The sequence below is a fragment of the Peromyscus leucopus genome, chromosome 16_21, assembly GCF_004664715.2.
Source record: "Peromyscus leucopus breed LL Stock chromosome 16_21, UCI_PerLeu_2.1, whole genome shotgun sequence".
Taxonomy (NCBI): domain Eukaryota; kingdom Metazoa; phylum Chordata; class Mammalia; order Rodentia; family Cricetidae; genus Peromyscus; species Peromyscus leucopus.
Window position 1 is genome coordinate 10,290,995 of NC_051084.1, and position 14,615 is coordinate 10,305,609.

The following is a 14,615-nucleotide window of genomic DNA, read 5'->3' on the forward strand; positions in this document are numbered from 1 at the left end:
ATAGGAAGTAGCTGATCTCATTGTACACGTGCTCATGGTCTCTGCCTATCCTACAGTTCCTGGGGGTCTCCCTGCTGTGTGGGGATCTCTTTGCTGTGTGTGGGTCTCCCTGATGTGTGGGGGTCTCCTTGCTGTGTGTGGGTCTCCCTGATGTATGGGGTCTTCCTGCTGTGTGTGGGTCTTCCTGCTGTGTGGGGGTCTCCCTGATGTGTGGAGGTCTCCCTGATGTGTGGGGGTCTCCCTGATGTGTGTGGGTCTTCCTGCTGTGTGGGGGTCTCCCTGATGTGTGGGGGTCTCCCTGATGTGTGTGGGTCTTCCTGCTGTGTGGGGGTCTCCCTGCTGTGTGGAGGTCTTCCTGATGTGTGTGGGGTCTCCCTGCTGTGTGGGGGTCTCCCTGCTGTGTGTGGGGTCTCCCTGCTGTGTGTGGGGTCTCCCTGATGTGTGTGGGTCTCCCTGATGTGTGGGGTCTCCCTGCTGTGTGGGGGTCTCCCTGCTGTGTGGGAATCTTCCTGATGTGTGGCGGTCTCCCAGACAGTCTTTCAGTCCCAGTGATAGGGATAAGCTTCTGTCTACCATGTTTCTCAGGGGTACCAGGACGCCTCCTGAGGGCCTCTGCCTGGCCATAGACCCTCAACTGCCTTTACAGGCTACAGAACACCTATTTTCTTCCTTCCCCACATGCCCAGACAACCAGTTCTTAGACCCTGGCGTGCCAGGACCCTTTGTGATCTTAAAAACTGGGCTGGGGATGTAACTGGATTGATAGTGTGCTTGTATAACACGCACAAAGTCCCGGATTCCATCCCCAAGCAGCTCATAAAGCTGAGTGTGACAGCACACACGTATCACAACAGGACTGGAACTTCAAGGTAGTGTTGTTGTTGTTGTTGTTGTTTTAACTAAAAATAAAGTTTGAGACCAGCCTGGGCTACAAGAGACCTTGTCCAAAAAACAAAACTTACTGCAGTGGGCATGGTAGCACATACCTTTGAATGAAGAACTTAGGAGGCAGGTGGATCTCTGTGAGTTGGAGGTTAGCCTGATCTATATAGTGAGTTTCAGGTTAGCTAGAGCTACATAATGAGATGCTGTCTCAAAATAAGTTATCGAAGACTCCCAAAGTAGTGGTTTGTGTGGTTTCAGCAGGATTTGTTATATCAAAGTCAAAGCTGAGAAACTTTTAAATATTTGAATCAAGGGAGCTGAAGAGATGGCTCAACAGTTAAGAACACTGGCTGCTCTTCTAGAGGACAGAGGTTTGATTCCTAGCACCCATATGGTGGCTCTCAACTATCTGTAAGTCCGGTTCCACGCCTTCTTCTGGCCTCTGAAGGCACTACATGTACATGGTGTATAGACATACATGCAGGCAAAACACATGAAATCAATTAAGAAACGTTTAAAATATCCAATTAATTAACTCATTTCAGATAAAAATAATCACCTAAGTTCATATTAATAAAGTAATGTATTTTTATAAAAGATAATTATTTTAAAAGTAAGAGGGAAGAGGAGTCATAATTAACCTCCATTATCAACTTAAGTGGATTTTGAGTCACCTTGGAAACATCTCTCACTCCTGGGGTTATCTATGAGGGGCTTTCAGAAAGGTTTACCTGAGGAGGGAAGACTCGCCCTGACTGTGGATGACGTCATCCCACGTCTGGGCCCCTGGACTGAATGAAAGGGAGAAAGTGAGCTGAGCGGCAGCGTTCACCTCTTCTCCACACCCGTGGATGTGTGATGAGCCGACTCCCACTCCCGACGCCATGCCTTCCCACTGTGGTGGCCTGTGTCCCCTCACACTGACAGCCACACTGGAACCCTCCTCCCTCAAGTGGCTCTAGTTGGCATTTTGCCACAGCAGTGAGGAAGGGCACCCATCAATGCATGTTGGATTGCTTTAAGCGCAGACAGCTGAAGTCTTATCTGCTTCTGCATCAACTCTCTGGCAATATGCTGTTTTGGTTCAAGGAGATTAAGAAGTTCCGGCTTCTGCCACATCTGGAGCCTGTCAGTGGCTGTGGGCATTCCATACCAAACCTAAACATATGGCAGATCCTGGAGGGCTGCTCCCAGCCTGGAATCTTACAAATGCCATCACAGGCTCCACACTCTGCGATGTTAAAGTCCTCACGCAGCTCATGCGAGTTCACTGCTTCCGTGGTAACCATGCATGCCTGGCCACTTGTGAGAAAGGCTTTCAAGGATGGGGAAGCCGAAAGGCCCAGCTGTTTCCTGAATTCTGATTATGGCTTGAAAACTCAGACTTTATCATTGGCAGGAAATCTTGTTTTCCTCAAAGAAGCACACTCATTCACTCCTTTCAGGAACATGGGTGCCAAACACCCAAGATGGAGCAACTCCGGTTTGTCTGTGGGAGTGTGGGGGTGGGGGTGTGCCACGTGCCACAGCCCACGTGCAGAGGTCAGAGGACAGTTGTTCTCTCCTTTCATTGTGTGGGTTCAGGGATTGAACTCAGGTCGTCAGGCTCGGCAGCAGGTGCCCTTACTCACTGAGCCGCCTCGCGCAGGCCCTGACCGCCCCCCACGCTGTGAGAACGGCGTTCCACAAGGAGAGCAATTTCAGCTCAGAGCTCCATCTCCCTCCCTCTGTTCCGTGGGGGCCTCCCCAGCACACTGTGGTTTTTAGAATGTTAGAGGAAGGAAATTTAATCATCAGAGATGTCTTTTGTAAGACTAACCGTTCTTCCCTCCTTGCAGGGGCATGTGTGGTGGTTAAGACGGCATGGCCATCAGCACTGCCTGGTGCCACCACTCCCTTCCTGCCAAGCCGCCAGCTTTCGGGGTAGAGAGGAGCTACACAAGCTTGCAGTGTGGCCACTGCCACCAACACTGCCGAGTTCTGTTCTCCCTCGAGACAATGTGCGAGGTGGGTACCTTCTGACCACCGAGTTCACAGGTGAAGGCATGGAGCATCTACTCTCCGAGAGGCAAAGTCACCATGACCTCCAGAAGGGATGTGAGTAATGGGGCTGCTTCCAATTTAAGGAGTTTGCCAAGACACGTGAGCCCTCCGGTGGCCTTTGAAAGTCCAGTGGTTATCCTGAGTCTTACTTAAATGAGAATGGACCCAGAGGCTCATATGTGTGACTGTTTGGCTCCCAGTTGGTGGAACTCTTTGGGAAGGATTAGGAGGTGAGGCCCTGTTGGAGAAAGTATGTATGCCACTGAGGGGCAGGCTTTGAGGTTTCAAAAGCCCACACCATTCCCAGCTAGCTGTCTCTACCTTGTGCTTGTGGAGAGCTCTCGGCTCCTGCTCCAGCACCATGCCTGCTGCCTGCCGCCATGCTCCCTGTGATAGCCATGGACTCTAACCCTTGGGAGCCGTGAGCTTCAAATAAACTCTTTCTTCTATAGGTTGCCTTAGTCATGGTGTCTTTTCACAGCAATAGAAAAGTAAGATACTTGTACTGTGGTCGGACAGACAGAAACCCAAGAGGTTCAGAGCATGGTAGGGACAGAACTGGGGTCCACTGAGTCTTGGACCCCAGAACTCCCAGATCATTGAGAAATAGCCAGAGTCCCTGGTAGCAGGGCTCAGCCTGGCTCTGGCCCTGAGTTCCCATGACCTGAGGGCTTGGTCACTTCTTCCCGCCATGCTCTTTCTCCTGGTAGTGACCCTTAGGCTGTGTGAAAGGGTCTGCTCTGACTGGGCTGGACACTGGGGGGGGGGCATGGCTTCTCTACCCCATGCTGGAGAGCTCCACCTCCATTTTGTAACCAAGTCTCCTGTGCGCCTGCCATGCAGGCCAGTGGCCTCTGGGATGCAAGTTGTCAGAGTGCCTGACTGAATCAGTTTACACTGGCGATTTTCCTCCATGTGCTAAGGCCCCTCGAGGCCCAGGCTCCTTTTCTCCTCCCAGCATTGAAGAAAAGTAAATAACCATCAGGAACAGAGCCCATGGGTAAACAACCTGGAGTTTGTTCTGAAATTGCTGTGGTCCCGCCTCCAGGCTGCAGCGGAGGACAGCAGAGTCCTCTGGGATTCCCCTTTCTCCTCCTGACCCCCTGGTCCCCACTGTCCACTGCCCACCACACCCTAGAGCAGGCGGGGAAGTCTTTGGGCCAGGGGTGTCAGAAGAGGCTCCATCCAGACTCCTGAAGCAGGGCCAGAAGCTTCCTGAGGCCTGAGGAGGGTGGGGCGCTGCCCAGAGGAGCAAGCAGGCCTTGAGGTACACAGTGGGGACACAGTGACCGGAGCTAGCTGGAACTGGGAACCTTGGGCCAGGAGGGGTTCCAACAGATGCTAAGTCCTGGTGTCACCCTGGGGTTAGTCTCTGCTGCACACTGTGCCTTGCAGGTCCCTCGCTGCCGCTCCAGTCTCTCTACCTCGTCACCAGAGCCCACTCTACACCCCCACCTGCCCTCCCTTCCACTGCCTCACTCTGAGGAGCCCCTGGGCCTCTTTTTCCTACTCGGGTCCCTCCACAGCGAGTTTCGAACTCTCGACTTGAACCGCCTCGGCTGGTGCTGCCCGGGGTTCTGGGGAACCCGAGGGGTGCGCTGCCTCTAGAGCTCAGGCTGCAGGAGTAACACGGCACTGCCCCCTGGAAAAGACCATGTGTCGCGTGCATGGTGAGGCAGTGGCCACTCACAGGCTTGGCCATGCTGGTCCGTCCCCTGGACCCCAGACCTTCGCAGAGCTTTGGGTGGCACAGCTTCGGAGCACTGAAGGAGTCAGGCCTCAGCTGAGCTGTGTGGTCTCGGGACTGGCTAACACCTCCGAGCCTCCGATTCTTCATCTATGAAGCAGCGGGGGAGGGGAGACCACACCTGTGCTAAGATTCCACAAGGCGACGGGCAGCAGTGGCGCACGCCTTTAACCCCAGCACTTGGGAGACAGAGGCAGGAGGGTCTCTGTGAGTTCAAGGCCAGCCTGGTCTACAGAGCGAGCTCCAGGACAGGCACCAAAACTATACAGAGAAACCCTGTCTCAAAGAACAAAAACAAAAACAAAAAAATAAAAACAAAAAAAAAATTCCACAAGGCTGTGATTGTAGAGAGTTGGAACGTTCGTTGCAGGTCCAAAGCCTAATTCCATTTATTTTATCTATTATTACTCACTCCCCTTTATAGGTATTCCACACCAAAACATAGTATTTAGGGTATCCTGACTCTGCGCTCCTCAGCATGAACACTCATCTTAGTTTCCAGAATAAACTGCCACTTTCTCCCTTTGAGCTGAGAGTTGGTTTTCTGCATCAACAGACACAGGGAACTTGTAAGGACACTTGTCATGAGCAGGTACCCAGAAGGCAGAAGTTCTGTGTAACAATGATTAGTGGCTGTTGTGGAATATTATTTTAAAATGTGTTATATTTGTTTATGCTGTGGAACATTTGTTTTAATGATGCAAAGATGTGCTGCGTTCTTTATGTTGCATTTGTTTAACTCTGTGAAGCTGTGTTACTGTGCCTGTTTAAAACACCTAATGGTCTAATAAAGAGCTGAATGGCCAATAGCAAGGCAGGAAAAAGGACAGGTGGGCTGGCAGGTAGAGACAGTATATAGAAGGAGAAAAGGTGAGATCAAGGAGCAAGAGAAAGAGAGGAGGACACCGGAGGCCAGCCATCCAGCTACACAGCCAGCCATGGAGTAAGAATAAAAGTAAGATATACAGAAGTAAGAAAAGGAAAAAGTCCAGAGGCAAAAGGTAGATGGTATAATTTAAGAAAAGCTGGCTAGAAACAAGCCAAGATAAGGCCAGGCATTTATAAGTAAGAAAAAGTCTCTACATGCGATTATTTGGGAGCTGGGTAGCAGGCCCCCCGCCCCCAGAGCACAGAACCAAGAACCATAAGAGCTAAGAGTAAAAACTGCCAACAATAAGTGGCTGCTACCAGTCCCAAATCCAGGGGGTTTTGAGGGATGTTTTTTTTTTTAAAAAAAGCTTCCAAATCCAAATACCCTTGGATCCCAGGACATGAGCGATTGGCAAAGCTCAGACTTGGTGACCTGTCTGGGGAGCAGGGACTGGACTGGAAATGTGACAGCTGGGATCAGAGTTGTAAGTCAAGGGTGGGGAATGACAGAATCTGACAGCCAAACTGAGTCCGGGCTAAGAGGATTAAGTCCCGGAGTGTCGAGTTGTGATGTCACAGAGAGGGTCAGAGCCCGCACATTGCCTGCTGCAGACCCAGATAAGCCCTTGCCTCCAAATCCCCAGGCAGCAGGGCCCTGGGGGCTAAGGGTTGTCTGGAGACAGAGATGACAACTTGGAGCCAGGGCGCAAACATAAGTCGGGAACCCAGGCCAACTATGAGATGCCCTGTACCATATGAGGGCAGCTCTCTCTGCCCTGGGCCAGAGAAACCCCACATACTTAGTGTTTACAGCTCAGTCCCCACAGTGCAGACCAGAGGTTGTCACTGCCCCTGACCAGTCTCAAGTGAGGCCCAGGACCTGCTTCATATTCAGAAACTGAGTGACCAGGCTGTGGTGTGACTGACCTGAGCGTCACAGACGTTTGTCAGTTAATGTGGGTTCCCGCCAGGTGGCATAGACCCTATGTGCTAACCAGCAGTTCATGCCATGGTACTACCAGCCACTGGATGGGAACAGGAAGCAGAGGTCCTCATCAACATGTATTATTTATGTTGAATCTTTTTTAAATATTATATTTACTTATTTGGAGTGTGTGTGTACACACACATGTGTGTGCATGTATGCTCAATGCAATCATACACCGTGTCAAGAACATGAAAATTAGAATACGATTTGCGGAAGTTGGTTCTCTCCTTCCTCCATGTGAGTCCTAGGGAATGAACTCCAGGCATCAGGCTTGATGTAGTCGAAGTCTCGCCTAATTGGCAAGCTCCAGGTTCAGTGAGAGATCCTGACTCAAAAGGCAATGTGGAGCTCTTGAGATGGCTCAGTGGGTAAAGGCACTGTGTGGGGTTTTGAAAGAGAATGGCCGCCAAAGGGTGTGGCCTTGTGGAGTGGGTGTGGTTGGAGGAAGTGCGTCACTGTGGAGGCGGGCTTTGAGGTCTCCTATGCTCAAGATGCCCAGTGTTCCAGACTACTTCCTGTTGCCTGCAAGATGCAGAACTCTCAGCTACCTCTCCAGCACCACATCTGCCTGCACACCGCCAAGTCGCACCGTGATAATGGACTGAACCTCTGAACTGTAAGCAAATCACCGCAATGAATGTTTTCCTTATAAGAGCTGCTGTGGTTGTGGTGTCTTCACAGCAACAGAAACCCTAAGGCACACTTGTGGTCAAGCCTGACCTCCCTGAGCTCAGTCGCCAGAACCTATGTGGCGAAAGGAGAGAACTGACTCTCACAGTTGTCCTCTTACCCCATATGTGCCCCATGGCGTGTGTGCACACACATGGATACACACATGCATGAACATGCATACACACACATGCACACAAGATGCACAGGAACAATTCCTTAGGAAGTGGCATGAAATAAATTTCTAGAATGTGGATAGTGTTCTGTATTTTTATTGAGGTTGGATTATACAGATGTGTCATTCTTCAGAGCTTCCAGAACAATCCACGCAAGTTCTGCATTTCCCTTGTGTAAACACATCTCTAAACAAACACGCACACAAGGAACCATAAGCAAATACTAAGCCCTGTTACCAATGCTCATGCCGAAATTTGGGGCTCACTGTGAACTTCATCAAAAACCAGAGTGGGAAAACCTCACGGGCCAGAGGGTGGCTTCTCTATCCAGCTCTCTTTGCTTCCCTTGATGTTTGAAAATTTGCAGGGCAAAATGAGTTTGGGAAAGAACTGTTTCCCTGTCTCCCTTCTGTACCCCTGTCTGTCTCTGTCTCCCTGTCTCTCCATCTCTCTCCCTGCCTCTGGTGTGGCAGGGGTCATGGTGTTAAGAACAGTACACAGGCCATCTTTGTCTTACAGGAGCATCATGCACTTAGTGCGCGACTTGTTCCTCCACTGAGAGAGCCCTGGACTGTAGCCCCAGGCTGCAGCAGTGGAGCTACCCCAGTCTCTGAGTGGAGGCTGGCCCTCTGCCTCTGCCCATTTCTCCCCTACACTCCGCTGCCCATGAACAGGATCAGGTCTGCAAAGTTTGACTCCCAAACATTCTCCAACGGTGCATGTGTTCAGGTGCTATCCCCAGCCATTGGTGCTGCTAGGTGGGGGAGCCAGTGGGAAGAAATTAGAGTTGGGGGTGTCCTTGTGGGGGAGATTGGGGCCATGGTCCTTCCTCTGTTTCTCTGCTTCCTGCCAGCCATAAAGTGAGCAGCTTTCTGTCCCGAAAGCTCCCACTGTGATCTGCTGCCCTGCCACAGGCCCCAAATGGACCAGCAGACTTTGAATTGAAGCCTTCCAAGCTGTGGGCCCAGACAAATCAATTCTCTCCTCTTTTTACACTGATGGTCTCAGGGATGCTGCTGCCCACATTCAGGATGGTATTTCCACTCAGCTCATCCTGCGGGAACACCCTCACAGACACACTCAGAGAGGCACTCTCCAATTGCCTAGTGACTCTAAATCCAGTCACACTGACCATGAAGACAAGCCATCACAGAATACCCCACCTCTATCCATGTTCCTCTTGAGTTCTCTGTTCTCAGCCCAGGACCTCCCAGGCCACCTTCCTAGGTGGCCCTTGTGGTGACCCACTCTCCACAGAAGAGGGTTCTGAGGCTCTGCTGGGGTCCTGGTGATGTCTTGAAAGATGAACTGGATTCTTAAAGGTGGGGATGGGGCCAGCATTAGAGGCTGGGAAGCAGCTAGGAGTTGGAGAGAGTGGGCAGCTGAGGATGTGGCTCCATTTTTATTACCTTTAATGAAATCTCCAACTCTGCTTCAAACAGGAGATGCCTGGAACTCTTTTCTTCATCAAAGCCATGAGTCCCGATTTTCCTGAGTTGAGGCCCCAAAGATTCAAGGAACCCCTTAGGCCAGTGAGGGCACCAGCAGAGTTGGCCACAGAGAGCCATGGAGACATGGCAGCACACAGGCCTGGAGGCACTCTCCCGTCAGTTCCTTCCCAGCACTCAGCACACACCGGCCATGCGGAAAGTACTGAGGGCACAGTACCGTCAAAGCCTCACCCTTGTGGTCTATGAGGGAGACAGCCGGAAATAAAAGAACAACAGGTAAATGACATTTTTCCTATGCTTACTAAGGCAACCAGAGTTCAGGAGTTGGGGAGTGTGTGGTGTCTTGGAAGGGATATCCAGAGGAGGTGAGTCTTAAGCTGTAAGAGAGAGCCAGGGGGTCCCCTCTTTCCCTCTCTTTCCAAGTCCCTCCCAGCACCATGGAAGAAGTACTTTGTTGGATCAGATTCAACGCTCCTCTTGCAGGGTCCCAACTTACACACACATACCATGCCAGGCACTTTTCTGCTTAGCAGGTAACCAGGACCCCAGAACACCATTGCATTTCATAACTAAGTCCCCAGAGTGCTGACCCCAAAACCAAACAATGCCAGACTTGCCTGAGCTTGGATCTGAGACCAGGGTTGCCCTCAGAAGGAGTGGTAGTGGAGGGAGGCCTTGCTCACCTCTGCCCTGCAGCTGGCCAATGCGGAGAGCCTGCCGTGTGCGCATCCCAGGGCGGCGAAAGGTGCCCCGGCCTCCCGCAGAGTCAAGCCGCTCAGCTGGGCTCCATCATCTCTGAGTGCTTGTCACCCATGTGCCCATCCGCGGTGACAGTGACCTGGTTAGTGTGAGAATTAAATGCCAGGAGATCTGCAAGGTGCTTAGCCCCTGACAAGCGCCATCCGAGTGTTTTTAAATAAAAAGGAAAGTGCTTAGTAAAGTGTATTTTAGAATCACTGTCGTCCGCGTAATTGTATTTAAAATGTTCCCTAGGAAAGGGCCTGCCCCCTTTAAGAATGACTGAGAAGAAATGCTCTGTCAGCACAAAGCCAGAGATTAGGCGACAGCGCTGGAGTGGCCAAGGATTTAATGAGCCAGCCAGGAAGCCTGAGCAGGTGGCCCTCACTGGGGGCACCAGTGGCACTGTCCCGTCTCACCCCACCCCGGGCCTGGCCCTCCCAGGCTGCGGCAGTTGTGGGGTTGGGGGCCAATGGTCTCAGCCCTGGCCTGCTGGTCTGACACAGTTTACGGCATGGTTGACCAAGGCCAGGCAGCAAGAGAGAAAAGCCAGGCTGCTGAGAGGAAGGGGGGCGAGTGACAGCCACTGGGCACAGTGGCTCGTACCTGTCATCCCACAGCTCAGGAGGCACAGCCAGGAGGATCATGGGAGTTCGAGGCGTGGGCTACATAATGAACTCTAGACGAGCCTGGGCTACACAGCAAGAAGCTGTCTCAAAAAACCCAAAAGGAAAAGGAAGGGTGGGGGTGGGGCGTGGTGAGACGGCCCAGTGGGCAAAGGCAAGCTTGGTGTCCATCCCCAGGTCCTGCAAGCTGGCCTCTGGCCTCCGCAAACACAAAATAAAAATGATTTAGAACTTTTTTAAAAATGTAAGTTATGGTAGTGCATGTCCAAAATTCCAGCAGGCCAACTTGGTCGACAGAGTGAGATTCAGTCTCAAACAAAACAAAACAGGAGGGAGGGAGGGAGAGAGAGAGAGAGAGAGGGAGGGAGGGAGGAGGGAGGGAGGGAGAGAGAGACAGGGAGGGAGGGAAGGAGGGAGGGAGGGAGGGAGGGAGGGGAGAGCAGAGGGAGAGAAGGGAAAAGAAAAGAGGGCTTGACCGTCCCCCGGACCAGAGGAGTCAGTATTGACAGTGTTCTCTAAAAGGATCTGTAGCCTGTGATCCCAGACTTGGGAGGTGTAAACAGGAGAATCAGAAGGCCTATGTAGAGAGTTTGGGGCCAGCCAGGGACACCTAAGACCCTGCCAATAAATAAGTGATTCAACACGTGTTCCTTTTCCATTTCTAGGATAGTCCTGATGGTTTTAACACCCTATTGTCTAGCCTCGCATCCCAGCTTCTTTCTAACCCCCTTAATGCCGCAGACCAGAGCCTCTCCTTCAAACCCCGTGATTGACAGTCCCTAGGACCATCTGTCAGCTGAAACAGCTGAGATTGTTCACACGGGGACCACAGTAGCAAGTTGTAAAGAAGAGGGTCCATAGGCCAGCTGCGGCCCCCCTCATACCTGACTACTGGCCCAGGGGTCTCTTATCATGGACTTCAATCTGCCTTCCCACTAGGGAGCTGCTGCTAGAGGCCCACACTGGGAATCTGCAGACACCAGGCAAACTTCCTGTCTCCTAGGGCTTGGTGTAGAGGGCTCCCAATGCTGAGGTGGGGAAGCCACTGACTTGCAGGGGTTCATGTAAAGTGAGTCTCCCCAAAGAAGCCAGAGCTGAAGTATGGATCTCTGCCAATCCGAGGGGGACCTCTCAGCCTCCCCCAGCCCTACAGGGAGGTGTCAGTATTTTGTTTACAGAGCCCAGCTACAAAGATGTTGTGCTAGGCCACAAAAGCAGAGCGGGAATTTGAACCCAGGCCTTACGGTCGCTTCTCAAATACAGTGGCCAAGTATATGCTGAGCATGCGCAGCGGACATTGACCCACGTGCGCTCCTTCCTGCCTTGGGAGCCTTGAGGTTCATGGGAAGAGAATGCATATGGGCTGTAGATGAGCCAAGCCACCGGTGTGGACGAGGGTCACTCTGTGAGGGCGGAATTGGGGTCCTCCCTGGGCTGAACCCCGCCCAGCAGGGGCTGCAGTGGACTTGGGCAAGCGGAGTCGCCATCACCAGGGCTACGTGCAAGGGCGGTGGGAGCGTCTGCAGATTGATCCGGCTCAGTCAGATTCAATCCGAGTGAAAATGGATTTTTTAATGCGTCTATTAGCTGCTTTGAAAACGCAAATTGAGTTCAAGAGAGACAGCCGCCGCCATCAGAAAACAATTTGGCGTCAGAAGGCCCAGTGGGCCAGGACGCCCAGCATGGGCAACGCCCCTGCAAGCTGGAGCTTCCTTTGGGGGGTGCACGGAGGGCTGTTAAGTCACACTCCCCCCCACACCGCCACCCCCAGTCCACGAGGTCAGTGTAGCAGAGTTGTGGACAGTCTGCTACAGAAATGAGCAAACTTCCCACCCAGAAGAAAGCAGGTTCCTGGGACAGGGTTTAAGGGTGCAGTTCTGGAAGGCGTCCCGGAGTTGGCGGAGTCTGAAAGCCTTAGGGAAATGACCCCCAGTAAGCGCGTGTCCACTCCCCCAGAGTTGCAGAAGGCGGCCTCTGCTACGTTAGTTTCTTAGTAGATGTGCAGTCAGGCCCTGGTGGCACATCGCCCTGTGTCTGGGGCACCTGTTGCCCGGAGCCCACCAGACAGGGCAAAGGCGGGACTCTCTGGTCCATATTTTGAGATCCCCCTCTTCTGGAGGAGCTGCCTGGGCCAGAGGGCTGACTGCTACCCACGGGGAGCAAAACCGCCTCTGGGCTGTCCTGGGAGCCTGAGGCTGAGGCAAGCCAGCCAGGACGGAAGCTCCCTCTGCAGCAGTGAGGTCAGACGCACACTTCCTTCCTCCATTGTCACGCTCTGTCTGCAGCCTTCTTTGCATATGCAAATGAGTTCATCCTCCCGCAATTACACAGTAATCAGGAGCAAATTACCTTCTTGCTGTTTACTTTCAGCGTCCTTAATTAATCCGGTTATTAGACGATTAATGGAGCTTGTTTGGTGAGAAACTCATAGCAAGAATGGAGAAGAGGGTGGTGTGCCTGTGTGTGCATGTGTGTGTAAGTGTGTGTGTGCCTGTGTGTGCATGTGTGTGTGAATGTGTGTGTGCGTGTGTGTGCATGTGTGTGCATGTGTGTGTGCCTGTGTGTGCATGTGTGTGTGCATGTGTGTGTGCATGTGTGTGTGCCTGTATGCGCGCGCGTGTGCATGTGTGTGTGCGTGTGTGTGCATGTGTGTGTGCATGTGTGTGCCTGTGGGGGGGGTGTTCATGTGAGTGTGTGTGCGTCGTCCTCATGTTCCCTTCTCAGCCTCTTCCATCCCCCACCCCCCACTCTCCACCACCCCTCTCCTCAGAGCCTTCCAGGATACGGCAGGCAGCCCCCCATCCAGCCTGGACATCAGAGGCCTAAGGTCCTGGAGATAGGACTCAGGCCTTCTCTGTCCCCCAAAGCCCACACTGGTGCCACGTCGGTGACCTGCCTCTGCACCGGGTGATTGTGTGCCCTGATTTGGGAACTAGTGGCCAAGGAAGAACTTAAACTTCTGATCCTCCTGCCTTCTCGTGTGCCTCACTGCCTGGTTTGTCTGACTCAAGAGTCTTCTTGGGGGCCAGTGAGATGGCTCAGTGGGTAGAGAGGCTTGCAGCTAAACCTAACAACCTGAGTTCAATACCTAGGACCCATACAGTGAAGGCAGAGAATGTCCTCTGACCTCTACATGTGCCCCCCCCACACACACACACACATAAAATTGATAAAAAGAGAGAGAGCATCTTCTTGGGTTTCTGCAGCTCACAGTGATGATTTTTGCTCTGGGTTTCTTTAATTTACTCTTAGAATCCCTCCACCTCTGTCTCAGTGTGTTTTTTAAAATCACTTCTGAAAAATTCCTCATCAATATATATCATCAAATATTACCTCTCCAATTCTCTTCATGTCTTAGAACTCCCCATTCTCTGCCTCATGCCTCCTCGTCTCCATTTCTCTCTGTGTGCTCTATTATGGCTAATGATTTCTTCAGATCTATTTTCCAGTTCACCAGCTATCTCTTCAACTGTATCTAACATGCAGTCTAACCCTTTTGCTGGGTTTTCAGTTTCAACATTATTTTCATTTCTGAGTCTCTTGGTTCCTTTTCATATTTACCTAGAGAAATGCTTTACCTCTATCAACCCAGGAGTCACCTAGGAGATCCATCTCAGTTTATCGTGAAAGCATTTCCAGAGAGTTTAACTGAGAGGACCAGCCCTGAATGTGGGCAGCACCCCATGGACCAGGGCCCTAGACTGAATGAAGAGAAGGAAGCCAGGTGAGCAGCATCATCAGACTGTACCTGCTTCCTGACTGGGGGTGCAGTGTGACCAGCACCTCCCACCCCCACGACCATGACCCTCCATCCTCAACTGTGAGCCAGAAAACAAACAAACAAACAGAAAAACCTTCCTGTGGTCAGTGCAGTAGCTTGCATAAGAATGGGCCCCACAGGCTCATGTTTGTGAAGCCGGTCCCCAGTTGGTGGACTGCTTGGGAAGGATTAGGAGGTGTGACCTTGTTGGAGAAAGTAAGGGTGGCCTTTGAGGTTTCAAAATCCCACACCAGACCCAGTCAGAGTCTCTCTCTCTCTGCCTGCTGCTGGGGATCAGGTTGTGCCTTAGTTAGGGTTTCTTTTGCTGTGAAGAGACACCATGACCTCAGCATCTCTTGTAAAGGAAAACATTTAATTGGGGTGGCTCACTTACAGGTCAGAGGTTCAGTCCATTGTCATCACAGTGGGACATGGAGGCGTGCAGGCAGACATGGTGCTGGAGAAGGTTCTTACATCTTGACCCAAAGGCAACAGGAAGTGGTCTGAGACACTGGGCATGGCTTGAGCATATATGAGACCTCAAAGCCCACCCCCACAGTGACACACTTCCTCCAGCAAGGCCACACCCACTCCAACAAAGCCACACCTCCTAATAGTGCCACTCCCTATGAACTTATGGGGGCCAAATTCATTGAAACAAT